The sequence below is a fragment of the Anomalospiza imberbis genome, chromosome 7 (genome assembly GCF_031753505.1).
Source record: "Anomalospiza imberbis isolate Cuckoo-Finch-1a 21T00152 chromosome 7, ASM3175350v1, whole genome shotgun sequence".
Classification (NCBI taxonomy): domain Eukaryota; kingdom Metazoa; phylum Chordata; class Aves; order Passeriformes; family Viduidae; genus Anomalospiza; species Anomalospiza imberbis.
In genome coordinates, this window is record NC_089687.1 from 5042493 (window position 1) to 5057642 (window position 15150).

At 38.0% G+C, this 15150-nt stretch overlaps 1 protein-coding gene across 1 annotated transcript in view; it reads left to right on the plus strand.

Moving 5' to 3' along the window:
* Window positions 1-15150, plus strand: part of LRP1B (LDL receptor related protein 1B) — a 633449-nt gene that overhangs the window by 383759 nt on the left and 234540 nt on the right. The window lies entirely within an intron of this gene.

Here is a 15150-nt window from a genome sequence, read left to right on the forward strand (position 1 = left end):
CAGGCAAACTGTTCTTTAAATTTCAGAATCTTTGAAGAACTTGGTGTTCATGGAAGGTACTTTGACAGGAATTCTGCTACAAAATTGGGAAAATAAGGAAAGATGCTGAAGTTTTATCTGGGAAGTGAATCTGACTGACCATTCTGATTTCCTGCAGATGCATATTTTATCTTGTCTGTGAATACATATTATTTTCCTTAGTAGAATGTCTCATGAAAACTTAGCCAACTGGAATTACTTCATTCTTTTAATTGAAAAAAAAAAAAAAAAAAAAAAAACAAACAAACAAACAACCAACCAAAAAAAATTTAAAAAAACCTGTGAAAATTTCCTTCCTGTATTGCTGCTGAGTTTAGACATGGCTTAGAAGGTTGTTCCAGTTCTGATTTATGTGATTTTTAAATCCTATTTTCTGTTTCTAACACCGTTCCCCCTCATAATAAATAAGGCAAAGGTCATGCCACAGCTCTGTTGGCATCAGGAGTGTTTTGCAGGGCACCTGTCAGAGGTCACCGGCTGCCCATGGCCTGGCCTTTGTAGGTGAAGTTGTCTGTGTTGCATATTTGCACATGTGGTACAGTTTAAAGGGAAAAAAAAGGAAAAAAAAATAATTCACAGAAATAGTTTTAAGTCTTCCCTAATTGTATTTTTAATCATAAGATTGGTGACATTTACTTTTCATGGTGTCATTTTATTTCTCATTTTGTGCTTCAAGTGAGTTTTCCCCAAACTCAGTGCTGCTTCAAAATGCTTAATCAAATGAAAATGCTTATTTTCCATCACTGGATTTATAGCTAGAGTCATGATAGATTAAAGAAAAAAAAATTAAATAGTTTTGTGACAGCAATGAAGAAATATTTCAAGTCATTATATGCATTTTAAAATTCATTGTGTGCTTAAAATACAGTGTATTTATCTACGTGCAACATGAGCTCTTTTCAAGAATATGCAATTACTCTTTATTGCCAAAATCTAAGATCTCAAAAACAAGCTGGATGAATTAAACCTTTTATTTCCCAGATGGGGACATCTGAGACTGCTCAGCCTTCATGGCTTCCAGTCAATGGGCAGTGCTCTGAAACAGGAAGATGAGGATAAATATCCAGTTAAGGAGCTTAAGTAGTAGTGTGAAAAATACATGGATAAAGAGACTTGAAAAAAAGGTGGGAATTTAGGGGACAAAAAAAAAAAAAAACAAAACCCAACAGTAGAATGAGTCTTCTTTTATTCTGGTCACAGACATAAAAAAAGAATATAAAGAAATTTCAATATTTTAAGAAGAAGCCTTGTGCAAGTGGAAAAATCTCAGTTTTTAACTTTATTGTACAAGTGTTCAACACTCTTGGGAAAATGTGCTCCATCTATTATTACTATTTAAGCTGGAATATTAATGTTTTGATTGGAATATTTACTGTAACCAGTGATGGACAGTGTTTTGTGGGAGAACCCACAGAGAGCCTGTGCATCTTTCTCTCGTAGCAAGTGCACATTCTTGAAAACTGAACTTTGCCTCCTGCATGCAAAAACCAACAGGATCTCACCAAAAATTAAAACAAGGACGTCTGAGCACAGGGCTGTTCAGTTGTCAAGTCTAAGTCCCTTGGAGAGGATCCTTTGTACAGAAATGTGTCTGGGAAAAGGTGAAACCAAAGAAACTGCATCAAAGTTTTGGTAAAATCAAGTGTCTTGCCTTAAGTACAGCAGCTGCCACTGCGGCTCTGTGCTATTGCCTGTGGCAGACACCTAAAACCTTGACCAGAAATGTAGAGGAGGCTTTCATAAAACCTTACCAAAACTCAATTTTTATCAAGTTTTCTAGACATGTGTTTAGCAGGAGGCAGAACTGAGCACTTTGTGTTTCTAAATTCTCGGGGTGTGTCACAGGCACAGAGTCCTCCTCGTCTCCTGCAGCACGTCAGCTTAATTCTGCATGAGCCAAATGAGCTTGTTTTGAGCTTTATACTCAATAGAGTTATAAATTGTTTGATGTCAATGCAGGGCTTGTGAAATGAAAGCAAATATTTGCTGTACCTGGCAAACGAGGAGATGCCAATGCATCTCTGTCTCCTGTGATGTGTTTAAGCTCCGGGCACGCTGCCTGCTCGGTGCTCAGCAAAGACCCAGCTATAAACAGCTGGGGAAGGCACAGGTGTAAGTGCTAAAAAACCCACTGTTTTTCCTTCCTGTTTTTATACTTGTCAGTTTTGTGAGCTCACTGCTCTACATTTCAACCCCCCCACTTCTAAAATACCGTCCTGTTGCTGAGTGCTTTGAGAAGGATGATAATTAATGAGTAATTGTTACAAATGACTGATTAGTGACGGCATTTCTATTCGGAAAACCTGAAAAGAGGCCTAATAATATCATCCTTTTCAGTCTTTTTGCCCTGTGACTTTCTTAGCTCTCTTGGATCACTGCCTTTGTTATGTGGCATTAGAGAATGCATTTGAAAACCAGCTGCTAATAAAGCACATGTGTATTCTGCTCTTATGGCTTCCATTTCTGTAGAAATATTCATATACTTCAAACAGAATATGTTGCCATTCAAACTGAAACAAAAATTAATGAACATTTCATGATGTCTAGTGATCTGTTATGACAATGGAAGAGCTTCATGTCCAGTTATTTATTTCTATAAATAGCTGGTGTTTTCACAAATATATGACAGCAGTGTGCAGTTTAAAACCTTCTGAGCATTGATTTGAAGCAGCTTATCTGTTTCTGGATATGAGGATAGCTGGATAACCTTAACAGATTAGGAAAACACAAAATAAACACAACAGCTACTGCCCTTCTAAGCTGCTTCCTTCAGTTTATGCTACTCCTAAGAGAGCATCTTCTGTAAGGAATGACTTGATTTCTGGGATTTCTAGCATCAGAATTGATTGAGATTTTTTTTCTTTGTTTACAAAGAAAGCTGAATCATTTTTATCTCTTAATGTTTCAGAAGTTGAGGTGATAGGAAGATCTTTTTCTGTCCTGCAGAAGATTTTCTGTTCTATTTTTGAGGTGAACCTGGGAACTTTCACAGTTACTATGAGAAAGGAAACATCTTGGGAAAACCTCGGCCATGGGAGATCCTCATGTAATGTCTGGTACTTCCAAATTCAAGTATCTCCACTGCTCTAACACACCAGACAAGTATTTAGCCACCAAATATTATCTTTTTGAAGCTCTTTTTCATTGTCTAAGTAAATAATTTTCATTAGAGAAATTTTTTGTCTTACTCATACCTGGCTTTATTGACTTTGTTCTCTCTTCTCTTTTAAATAGTAATAGAAAAGTTTCAGAAGGAAATGTTGGGCCAGGTTCTGTGATGTAGAAGTAGGTACATGGAGATTTGAAGAACTCATCAAGTCAGCAGCAGATTTTTCCCAGCCCTTGGGGTATCTGGTAAACTCTGCTACATCTGGTACACCCACCAGAAAACTTCATGTGATGCTGAAATCACTGTGCTTGATAAAATACTAAAGCAAAATCCCTAATGCAGAGTAATTAACTGATAAACCAAAGGAATGCCCTGCTCTCTCCAATAAATACTTCTCTTTGATTGAATTTTTCCTCACCTTTGGAATTGTTCTTGGATTTTCAGCTGTTATTTAGGTACTGAGGAGAGTGCTGCCTTTTCCTAGACATGTTCAATAGCACGATGCTCAGATGGCAATTTATTTCCTCTTTACAGCTGTCTGATGCTTGTAGATTAGATGTTCCAGCCTGGGCTTTGAGTGGCAGAGTTTTGGGAGCATGTGTTGAACATACCCTGACTTATTTAATTGAGTTCAGCTCACAGCACAGCCTCAATTACTAGTTTAATTAAGAAGAAGAAAATAAAAAAAAGAAAATAAAAAAAAAGAACCAAATAATAGCAGAAAGGATGGAGTTTTGAATTATAATTGAGTGGTGCTTCTGTGTTCAGAGTTTTTGGGGTTCATCACTTGTGTGGTGAGACCTTGTCTGACTTAACAGGGATGGGGACTGGATCTCTGGGACTTGGGAAGCAATTAAGATTTCCAAAAAGAACTGAATCCCAGGGGTTTATCCTTTTTATTGGTGTAGGTTTCACAGGGATTTGGGCACCATCTGATCTGCTGTGCTGATTGTCACCGCTGCTGTCTCCTCATTATGCTTTGACAAGTAAGCACCTCCCTTGCCAGGTACCATCAAGAGCAGGTTGAATCAAGCAATTACTGCTTGCTGAACACAGGAACAGCTCTTAAGGAATATAAAGTAGTATCCTTACTGCTCTTCAGTCTTCCCTCTTTTGGAATCAAATGTGAAAAGACCAGGAGCAGATCTTGTAATGAGGTAAGAAAGGAAATGACTGCTCTGCAGCAGGTGGTGGCTGTGTGTCCCAGCCCAAGCTATCTGCTGCCTCTTCTCAGAGGGCACTGAGGAATGTGAGTGATTATAAAGTGCTGGAGGTTGTTAAATGGTTCACTGGGGGAGTGTCAGAGAAGGACAATTATGTTGAAGCAAAGGAAGGGGAAGAAAGCTCCAAGTTAATCTGTGCTCCCTTCACCTCAGGCTGATTAAATTCAATTCTATTCAGGTAATATGCAAAGTAGGTATTAATTATATTTCTGGCATCAGACAAAAATAATGTAAAAAGTATGTTTCATTAGTGGTGCCTGTAGATTATTGCTTTTATCCTGTAATCAAGCAAGCAAACAGGCAGTGCCCTGCTCCCCTCCAAATCCCACCAGGCTGCTTGCTGATCCACTCTCACTCATGTCAGCATATATCAGTTTTATCTTAAAATAAAGAAGTGAAGCCTTCCTGACAGGTAGGCACACCATGATCTGCTTTCAGGCTGTCTGCTGCAGAGGGAGTCTTCTCCTCAGACTGTATCAGCTGTTTTAATAAAAGTATTTCCATCAATACCTCTTGGGCTGCACGTGCAGCTGCCTTCCTTGTGTAGCTTCACCTCCTTTCCTGCTGTCACTCAGTACATGAGATATCAGGTACTCAGCATTTGTATTGGGGTTGAAATTGTTTCTTCTTCTCCTAAAATGAGATAATTAGTTAATTAATAAAACAAATAAGCAGCTCTAAAATGCAGCTGTACTCATCACTGTGTGCCTGGTGGCCTGGAGACTTGGGGAGCAGTGCTGCTTTGAGCAAGGAAAAAGTGATTTACTGATGTGACCAAAAGCCTGTGAGACTGAGTGGTATGAATCATAAATATGTAAGAATTCCATTTTTCATATAGTAATAATGACATCAGCCATAACTTACTTCTTTGAGTTCTGAAATTGTCTGAGAATTGATAATAAAATCAGTGAGGTAGTGTGGATGGCTCAGCTATCAGTTCATGCTGGCATAACCTAACTGCTTTGCACATTAATTTAGTCCTATACTTGGCCAGAAAAGTATTTTTATTTTATTTTTCCTGCAATTCTTTCTTCAACTTTTTCCATTTTAGTAATATTCAGAAATTGTCTTCCTAGCTAATTCTGTGTGGGGTAGGTTGGTATTTGAAACATTATTACAGAGATGGTGTGTGCAGCCATCACTGGGGTGTACAAATCCCCCCCTTTTTCTCCTCATTCTGCTTGGAGCCAGGGCTGCTAATACATCTCTACATTTCTGGTGTTGCAGAAGAGTAATCAGGAAGTGGATTTGTTTGCTGGCTTCAAAATTGTCTGTGAAATTCCTTCCCTGAATAAGGAAATCCAGGAATGGGTTCGTTGCACGTTGCTGAGGAAAATGTGCGGTGGGGTGATCCTGTGTGTCCCATTCCTCAGAAACATGGACAGCCCAGGGCAGAGTGGAGCAGGGCAGAAGGGGAAGTGCTGAAGTTCCCTTTATTTTTCTGTTCTGTTAGTCATTTATGATTTGTGACTTTCTGGAATTCTTTCCATGCTGAACATGCTATCGCTCCATGCTTTTATCCCCAGAGAACAAGGAGGAGTCAAAATCTCCTAGCAGAAAATGTCTGATTGATATGAATAGATAGATAGACAACCCAATAATCCGCTGAAACAATATTTATTTTGTTGTTGAATATCTTGATCAATTTTCCCCATGGCTTTGTGGATTCTCTGGAAGGAGGCAGGGAATTTATTTTATTTCTATCTTAGTTTGTTTGATTTCAGCTAATCCCTTCATCATTTTCGTAAACAAAGCATAACTTTTTGCTACCACATTTTGCCAACTGCTTTAAAAATATATATATAAAAATGTGTTTGGAGCAGAAGTGGGTGCCGTGCCTCTGGATCAGCTGACAGCCTCTTTAATCCCACAATTCCCACATTGCTTCTTGCAGCCTCTTCTTTAATTCATTACTTATGTTCACAACTCTGTAAGCACAGTGAGTGTATTACACATATGGCTTTTCTATAAAGTACTTTGTCATGCCAGCACAGGTTTTCACTGCTCTTCAAATGACACAACTTCATGTGGAAAGTAGCAGCAGGTAGTTCAGTAAAAAAAATTATTAGAATGATCCGCTCTAATGAAAAGGGAAATTTCAAACCAATGACTGAAATAAATAAATACATGCATATTTATCTCTTTGAGCATCAAAATGCAGAACCTCCAGCAATTTACTGTAACACTTCAGTCAGTATGTCCAATCATTGCATACCACCACATACTGAAATTTTTTTTCTTTATATTCTTCTTGGCACTCAGTAAATCTTTCAGGAAAAGTCTGTGAAAATGTTTCCTAGCTAGAGCTAAAAGCAGAAACTCCTTTTGACAATTATTTGTATAACTTTTTTTGCCAAAGTAGAAATTTATTAAGTAATGTGGCAGATCATCAATGGGCTTCAGTTGGGGAATCTTTGGAAGTCAAAGTGGAAATATTTCTGTTGTTTATATATTTGTGTTGCAAATCAGCGCTCGTTGACTTTAAATCCTGAATATATGCACAGCTTTCTAGCAGCTTCATATTAGTTCTAGTAATTAGGCACTAATTACTAGTGGTATCATAAATAATTCTTCCTTCCCACTAGGCCTCGTTGCTGTAAATTAAAGGTTAACAGATCAAGAATAGATTAACAACAGCAAAAGCACAAGAGCCTTCTCCGTGGTGGAATAAAACCAATTTTGTTGACACTGAACTGAAATTGAGTTCTCTTTTGTAGTGCCTTAAGAAAAAATATCATGAAGATTTAAGGAGTGTGTGATCTCAGAAGAGATAAAATAATGCAAATGCAATACTTCCAACTTAATTTCAAATATTACTGTTCTGTAAAAATCCTGCTTTGCTTTGTCTTTCTACTAACTTGATAATTTGTTGCCTATGATCTTTGTTTTAGAAAAGACTTCTGTTTGGGGTTTGGGTTTTTTTTATAATTTTAATTTGCATGTACGATTTTGAGGAGAAAATTACTCATTTACTCAGTAGTTACTGAGGAAGCAAAGCTGCCTATTTTAACTTATTGTCAGATGCCAGGATGAGACATGGAATCAGGTAATTCACTTGTTGCTGACATTAAATAATGCTCCGTGTAGGGATTTGTAGTGGGAAGATTTGTAGCTCTGAGTCCTGCACAGAGATGTGCCATCACTGAGCCTGGTGTGGAGCAGCAGCATCCAAACCAACCTCTGCAGCAGAAAATATTTGAAATTCAGAAATATATTTGAATATTGAAATATTTCAAATATTGAAAAATATTTGAAACATCAGAAATTCAAGATGCAAGTTCTAATATTCACTTCAGAAATTATCGCTTTGCAAAAAAACCCCACAAACATTAAAGAACAGAGATTCCTAAATAGGAGCATCGAAGTTCTGGATGAGAATCTTGGGTTTATTTCAATTTGTGCAGTTATAATTTGGCTAGATACTTTTTTTTCTTGGTGAGCCCTGAGTATTTCTCATTGCTGTTCACTACTGGATTAATCAATTGAATTGGAATAATTCAATTAATAATAATTCTGCAAAGTTTACTGCATCACCCCAAAGGAAAGCCAGGATACAGATCAGTTCTGTCCATTGCTGCCAAGCACAGTCTGTCTATTTTCTGTTCTACACTGTGATAAATAACCACTGGCACAATTTAAACCAGCTCAAGGATTTATTGTGTTAGTAGTGTTTGCTTGTGGAGGTCAAATATTAAATGGTTTTGCTCCTCTTTGGCATAAGGTAAGATCATTAACTTGTATAAACTTAATTTGAAGTAATTTTTATACAAATTAGGGTTTATATAATGTAATTGAAATATAAATTTAAGAATTTTTTTATCAGAATAGTTTTTTACAGCTTTACCTGTTTCTTTATCCACGCTCATCTTCAGCTTTGATGACATTGATGATATTTAATGACTTAAATTTAACCTGAGAGCTTTCAGAGCAGGGGCACTGAGGGATGTACCAGCACCATTGCTTCCCACAGCATGCAGAGAAAACAGAAAACAAACAAACAAAAACAAGCAAAGAAACAAAACAAAAAGCAAACAAACAAACAAAAAAAATAAACAAACAAAAACCTAAAGCACACCTTAGATGAGAAGGAAAGAATAACCCAGCACCCAGCAGCAGCTCCCACAGCAAACCTGCCAGCTTCCAGCTGTGTGCAGTGCTGGCATTTTCAGGGTTTGAAACATCATTGCATTTAACAGTTACTGATACAGCCTTCCTTGAATCTGCTGGAAAAAAGAAAAAAAAAAAAAAAAAGAAAAAGAATTCCCATCCCTTTTGTTGACTGCCAACTCATCATAACTTAAAATCATCAGTTTTCAGAGTCTGAAGCCTTTGGGATCTAAAGTCTCAGTGTAATCCTGGCCTTTCTGCCTGGGAAGGAGCCCTGAGATTCCTAAAGCTTGCAAACTGTGGATTTTTGATTAATTTAATGTAATCCTACATAATGATGATTATTGTAGCATTTTCTGCATAAGATGGATGAGACAAGTTCTCAAATGCCAGCTATTACTGACATTTAATCTGGTATAGGTCATCAAATACCATGGTGGAAGAACTGTTTTAATTTATTTTTTCTCATTAATAATACATTTAAAAGAAATTAATAATGCAAAAATGTTTCCTTTTTCATTGCTTGTCACTAAGTGGAAAAAAGTTGGTTGACAGAAATCACATAGTTGGAGACAAAGCATCCTGTGTTGTGATTGATGCTGGTGGTGTGGAAAACATGATTTTAAATCCCTGACAAACGGAGTGGGCCCATTTTCCACATTTCATAGTGCCAAATGCTCCTGCAGCCATCATTTCTCAGGCTGGGTTGAAAAGGCCATGTCTCAGATTCTAGGAAGGAAAAGGCCCTGGAGAAGTGAGGCTGTGTTTGGGAAATGATGGCCTCCTGTGTCTAGACAGTCATTTTTAAACAAGGACCTGCTGCTGGTGCTGTCCTGATTTGCCTGAGCCTGAGCTTAGCTCTAGGACAAAAATTAAACCCTCCAAACTCCACACTGCTTTAGCCTGAAGCTCCTCAGGCTGCAAGTCAAACACAATTTCAGGGATCTTCTTTATTTCTACCTTTATTGCCCTACAGTCACTGAACAATTAATGAAAACTTTCCCTCTTCCTCCCTGCTCCCTCCCCAAAAAATCCTATTTTCAAAGTAATTTTTAATATTGTCACTTTTCAACTAAGGGAAAAGGTTATTTATTAAGTGAAAGAAGCAATAGAGTCTGACTGCACATAATAATATCTTGTGGAAATTAAATACCTTCAGGAAAAGTGCTGCATTTATTTCTTCTGTGAAAGAGCTTTGGTACAATAGTAAGGAAATCTTTGAAAATCAGTGTATGAATGTGTGCATTCTGCTCTGTACATAAAAGAGTGCATGTAAAGAGTATAAAAGGTCACAGGCACCATTTTGATGCTCCAGAAATCATTCAAAGCAGAATAATCAAAAATTGCACATTAAAATACCTATCTGAAGTTGAGTTTCAAAGATGTAACAACTGTATCAGAGTCTGAGTTGCCAATGAGGAAAGAGAATTTTAATTTTCTATGGCAAAATTATTTCCCTGTGTCTTGTACATCTGGTAAAGGAGTGGAAATGAACCATCTTACCCTCAAAAATAAATACTCAGGATAATCCAAGAACTATTCATCATCATGTTCCAGATTTCAGTATCTCTAGCATCAGTGTGTGGTTTGACTGTAAACATATATTTTATAACTATATAAAGTCTGCTAAATATTTTCTTTACTTTAGGGAGGGTTTATATCTACTTTTTAAAAATATGATGGAGACTTCATGGTATTATTTAGATGTCACATTTAAAGTCTTCTTAAATGTTGATATAAAGCCATGTAACATGGCTCTTTGTTTATAAAATGAATTTTTTCAGTGGATCAGCACATCTACTTGGCACAGCTGGTTTGTGATAAAATGTGAATTAATCAATGTTTCCTCATTTCTGTTCTAATTGATGAGCTTGTAGTTGCACATGGGGAAACACATTTAGTCTGAAAGGACTCTTAATTCCAACTTTCTGCATCAGATTTAAGTCTCAATCCTTACATTTTCAGATAAAGGGCAATAATCTGACAAATAAGTACTGATGTTCAGGGCCCTTAATGAATCCAGGAATACATCTGCAATGTGTCTTTCATTTCAAACTGACAGTTATTAAAACTTTGCATGTAGTTATGGAAAAAAATGTGGCTGGAAAGGTAATATTTGATTTGCTTACTAAAATTTTGTATTGGGAATAAATTTTGAAAATTCGGAGAGCATGCTTTTTATTCAGAGAATTACTTTGTACACAAAATTACTCAAGGTAATTAGATGATTTTAATGAAAAGATATTGAATTGTATGTAGACAGAAAGCAGGCTTAAGCAAGCATAAATTTGATATATTCTAAAGGATGCACTTTTCCAAGAGTGCATCCCATTGCTGTAGTCTGCATATGGGAAAAAAGGAAAAACAGATGACTCTTGTGATGAGAGTGTAGGAAAACTTCCTGTGCAATTTTATCCACAAGCAAAACCTAGGGGCTGAACTTCCATTTCTCTGTGTGCTTGATTTATTGCTGTTATTGTCCAGATGTGCTTTTCTGAGCGTGTACAGCCACAACTGCTCATAAATGGAGCAAGAAATAGCATATGGCAGGATTGATACGGGTTTCTTGCATGTTTACTTATTTTACGTATTCCTCTGCATAGGATGGAGTAGAGCTTGTGTGAGAAAGTTGCACCTGTAACCAAACATCATTAGAGAGAAACTCAGGTGTACATATTTCTGTCCTACATCATCCCTGCAGGGCCCAGAGATGGTAGCTGAGTGCACAGGAGAGGCATCTGCACTCTCACCCTGCAGAAAAAGCATATTTGGGTGGGAAAAGGAGGGGCAAACACTTTTAAGGATTATTATGAATTTTATGTATATTTGATTGACATCCCTAAGACAAATGAAGTAAAGGTTTTTATACCCGCTGGAGTGGAAGGGATCAAACTTGAAGAACAGCATGCAGGATTGCTAAAACAATTGTGATGTACAGTCATAACAATAGAGTAAATAAACATCCTCACTTAGCAAATTACGTTCACTTTATAAGACCTGAAAATTCACATTTCTGTGTCTGTAAGGAAATGGGGGGCTGACCTGTTGATGGCAAACCAATTTAGCTTTCTAACAGCCATGTTTTTATAGATGGATGTTGGACAGTTTAAATAGAAACAAACAAACGAACAAAAAAAAAAAAGACAACTTGTGTGTTCTTTAGCAGTGAACCAGCTTGGCTCTGTTTTTAATCCATCCCCAAATTCTCAGCTACTTTCCCTGTTTGCTGTTCAGGCCTCCACCCCTGTGTCTTCAAATAAGAAAATTTTTGTTTGAATTGGCAACTTCCCTGTAAAGAGAAGTGTATTTCATTACAAATGTCCCCCCTGGGGGCTGAGTTTTGCTGATTTTTGCCTGTTGTTGTGCAGCAAGCAGTGAGTGGAGCTGGGCTCTGCGTGGTGAGAATGAGTTGTCTGACTGGGTTTTACTTTTATCTGCAGCTCGACCCTGTGCTGCTTCCTGCCTGGCACTAAATCTGCAGCTCTCCAGGAGAAGAGACCATTATTATTTTACTCACAGGCACTCAGAGCTAGATTTCCAAAATGCCAGGAACATTTGGAACATATGTCCTCCTCTACACTGCAGAAATCACAGAGGAACTTTAATAGAATTTCACTCCCATGCAGCACAAAAAACATCCACTGGATATTTCCTTCCAATATCAGTTACAAAAAAAAAAAAAAAAAGGCACTTTGCTGGAGAGCCAAAGAGTTTCCAACCCCTCAAAACAGTGTGGGAAATGATCCTCCAGGTGATGGATGCTGCATTGTGCTGGAAAGAAGCAGGAAGAGGAGGGAATAACCAAATCCAATGGTATTTCAGTTCCTCCTCTGGGGGAAAATTTCCCTTTGCCCCAAAGCTGAGAATTGCTTTCAATGTGTGTGTGTGCTCTAGCAAACAGTGGTCTTCAAGTTCCTAAAATCTGTCTGGGATGCTGAGGGCCATGGATCATTTATTACCAAAACTGGGCCAAATCTGAGGGTGGCCGATTTCTTTTGCTTTAGATGTGGATGAAAAAGAAAAGTGCTGAACCCAGAAACCAACCTAAACATCATCAGAGTTAAAAATGCTCCTGGACCATGCCATAAAGCTTATCATTAATTAAATGTGATGTAAGCGAAATGAAATCACATTCAATTTTTAAAAAATGTAATAGAAGTCAGATACAGTGGCAGCCTCTTCTGAGAATCCAGTCAGTGGCTCACCTCACAGCACAGGCTGCAGGAGAACCCCAGGGATGTTTTTACACACTCCTTTTAATTAGCTGTTTTGATCACCTCCTCTGAAGAAGGTTCCTTGTTCACCACAGTCCCCACAATTTTAGTTATTTTGTTTGTCCTACAGGAAATCTGGATGGTGCCACTCAATGCCAATGCTGTTCTCATTATGTTTCAAACCAATTAAATTGCACAGCTTTTCTTTTAATTCCAATTCAAACTTCTTTCCCACATCACAATCCTGCTCCTAAATTGGTAAAAAAGCGTCTAACATTTTGTGACTTGCTCATTTTGCTAAGATAAACTGAATATCTTTAGTTGCCTTCTGTCTTGAAAATTACTCTCTCAGTGTACTTTCTGAAAATTAAACCCTGTCCTTTCTACTCATAGCTCCTGTTGAGATGTGCTAGGAATTGTTCTACTTTATTCTAGTTAGGTGTTGTCCATAGCAGTAACTTTGCCTAAGAAAGCATCCTCTTTTTCTAGATATACTTTACTAACTTTCTTTCTGTAATATTTCATTGTTTTTTTTGTCAAGGAGCACTAGAATTGTGTATTTTTGTCCCCTAAACTCTGATTGTGCTGTACAGCGTTTGGCATCTTAGGTGCATTAGAAATTAGCAGTTTTCAGTTATGCAAGTGCCCAAATGTAACTTTACAGGGAAAACAATTCTTTCTCAGCTAATTAAATAGGTGGTTTATGAACGAGGTGACTGGAAGCTTGGAAAACAAAAGGAAGTGAGGAGAGAGAAGGTTCTGGACAAAACCAGTGGTGATAAGGGATTTGGCAGATGAGCTAAGGCAGTAATTATCCTAGAGATGTCTCTGTAAGGAAAGAACAACAGCCCTTTTGAGGCCCTCCTTACATATTTTTGAGGCTTGGCAATGAAGGAAAGATGAATCTGTGACCACTGGTGTGAGAGCAGGGACTGGGAAGTTCACTGTCACTTTTGTCTCATGGCAGCATTATTTTCATCTGGAATTAGGTCTATTTGGTAACATTTATTGCTGTTTTTAGTCAGTGGGCTTGTCAGGGAGGATTATTTTAAGAGGCTGGAGAGTTGTCACTGCTCAGATATGGACAGAATAGTCTCTGTGTATTTATTCCTAGCTGGAACCAAACTCTCTGGAAAAGTTCCAGCCATAACTTTTTAAGACTAAGTTGTTAGACTGAGGAGGGTGCATGTAATAGAGGGAGAGGATGAGTTTATATCAGCAGTGTAATAGAGCTGTGAAAACAGCAAATGTCATCCAGGGGAGGCTGAATCTGCAGCTGGTGCAGGGAGGTTGCTGGGCTGTTGTGCAGACCCCTGAACAGAGAGGTGAACTCTCTCTGGAGCAGCAAACCCAGTGCTGGCTGTGCTTCTTCAATCACTGACCTAAAATTGGAATGACTGCACAGGAGGGCAACAGAAAGAGCCTGTCTTATGAGAGGAGGAAGTCTGCCTTGCCTTGCTTATCTCTAGCTGCTAGGCAGAGGGAAAGAATTTGATTTCCATCTAGAAATAGCTCTGGAGAGGAGGACCTGTGAAAATAGCTGTTTAAGCCAAATAAGCTGCTGCAGAAATCAGTCTGTGTAATCCAGCCTGGAAGATATCACCATTAGTTATTAGATGTAGATTCCTAACTGCTGGGACCACAGTGAAATCATTTTGGAAGAGTCAAAACAACTGAATACTTCTGAGTTTCAATGCCTGCAAAGCACCAGGATTTGATGGAGAAGATTCCCCTTTTTGTTGTTGTTGAACTCGAGGCAGAATTCAAAATCTCCACACATGAAGTCTATAGCTTTCAAAAGTTAACCTGCCTTAATAAAATTCAGTTTAGTGCCAGCATTTTTACTGTTGCAGCAGCCTCAATTAGCAATCAATTAGCCTCGTTGGCAGTGTCAGGAAATGAAGGCTGCATTGGCTCTCTCTCCCTGTCAGCCCCAGTGCCCTGAGCTGGGCTCTGCAGGGACATGCCCTCGGTCAGTTTTCCTCCCAGAGCTGCTCTGGGAATGGATAAAAGATTTCATTGCCCTCTGCTGAAAATGGAGAGGCAAACCCAGCACCATTTGTAAGCACAAAAATTAGCCTTGAGCTGAAATAAATGCTGTACCATGCATCCTTTAGAGCTCCCAAGGCAGAGGCAATACAGTGTAATTGGGGGTCAACTTCCTGTGTTAGAAATGCAGTTCTGGTTTAAAGCTCACTCTAAAAATCTGCATTAGTCTTTAAATACAGAATTGCATTTCAAGATTACACAGTAAAGCATTTAATTTTCTTAATTTAATTTTCAGAGCACTTTGATCATGCAACAGCACTTAGGGATCTACTTTCTTGTTCTGTCTTTTGCCTCTTCCTTTAATTATAAAGTTTCATTTTTGTCAGTCTCAAGGAGAATAATGATTTTTAGAGTAAAAAGAGTGTCATTTACACATGAAGTCATGATAACTTGCACAAATGATGTTATT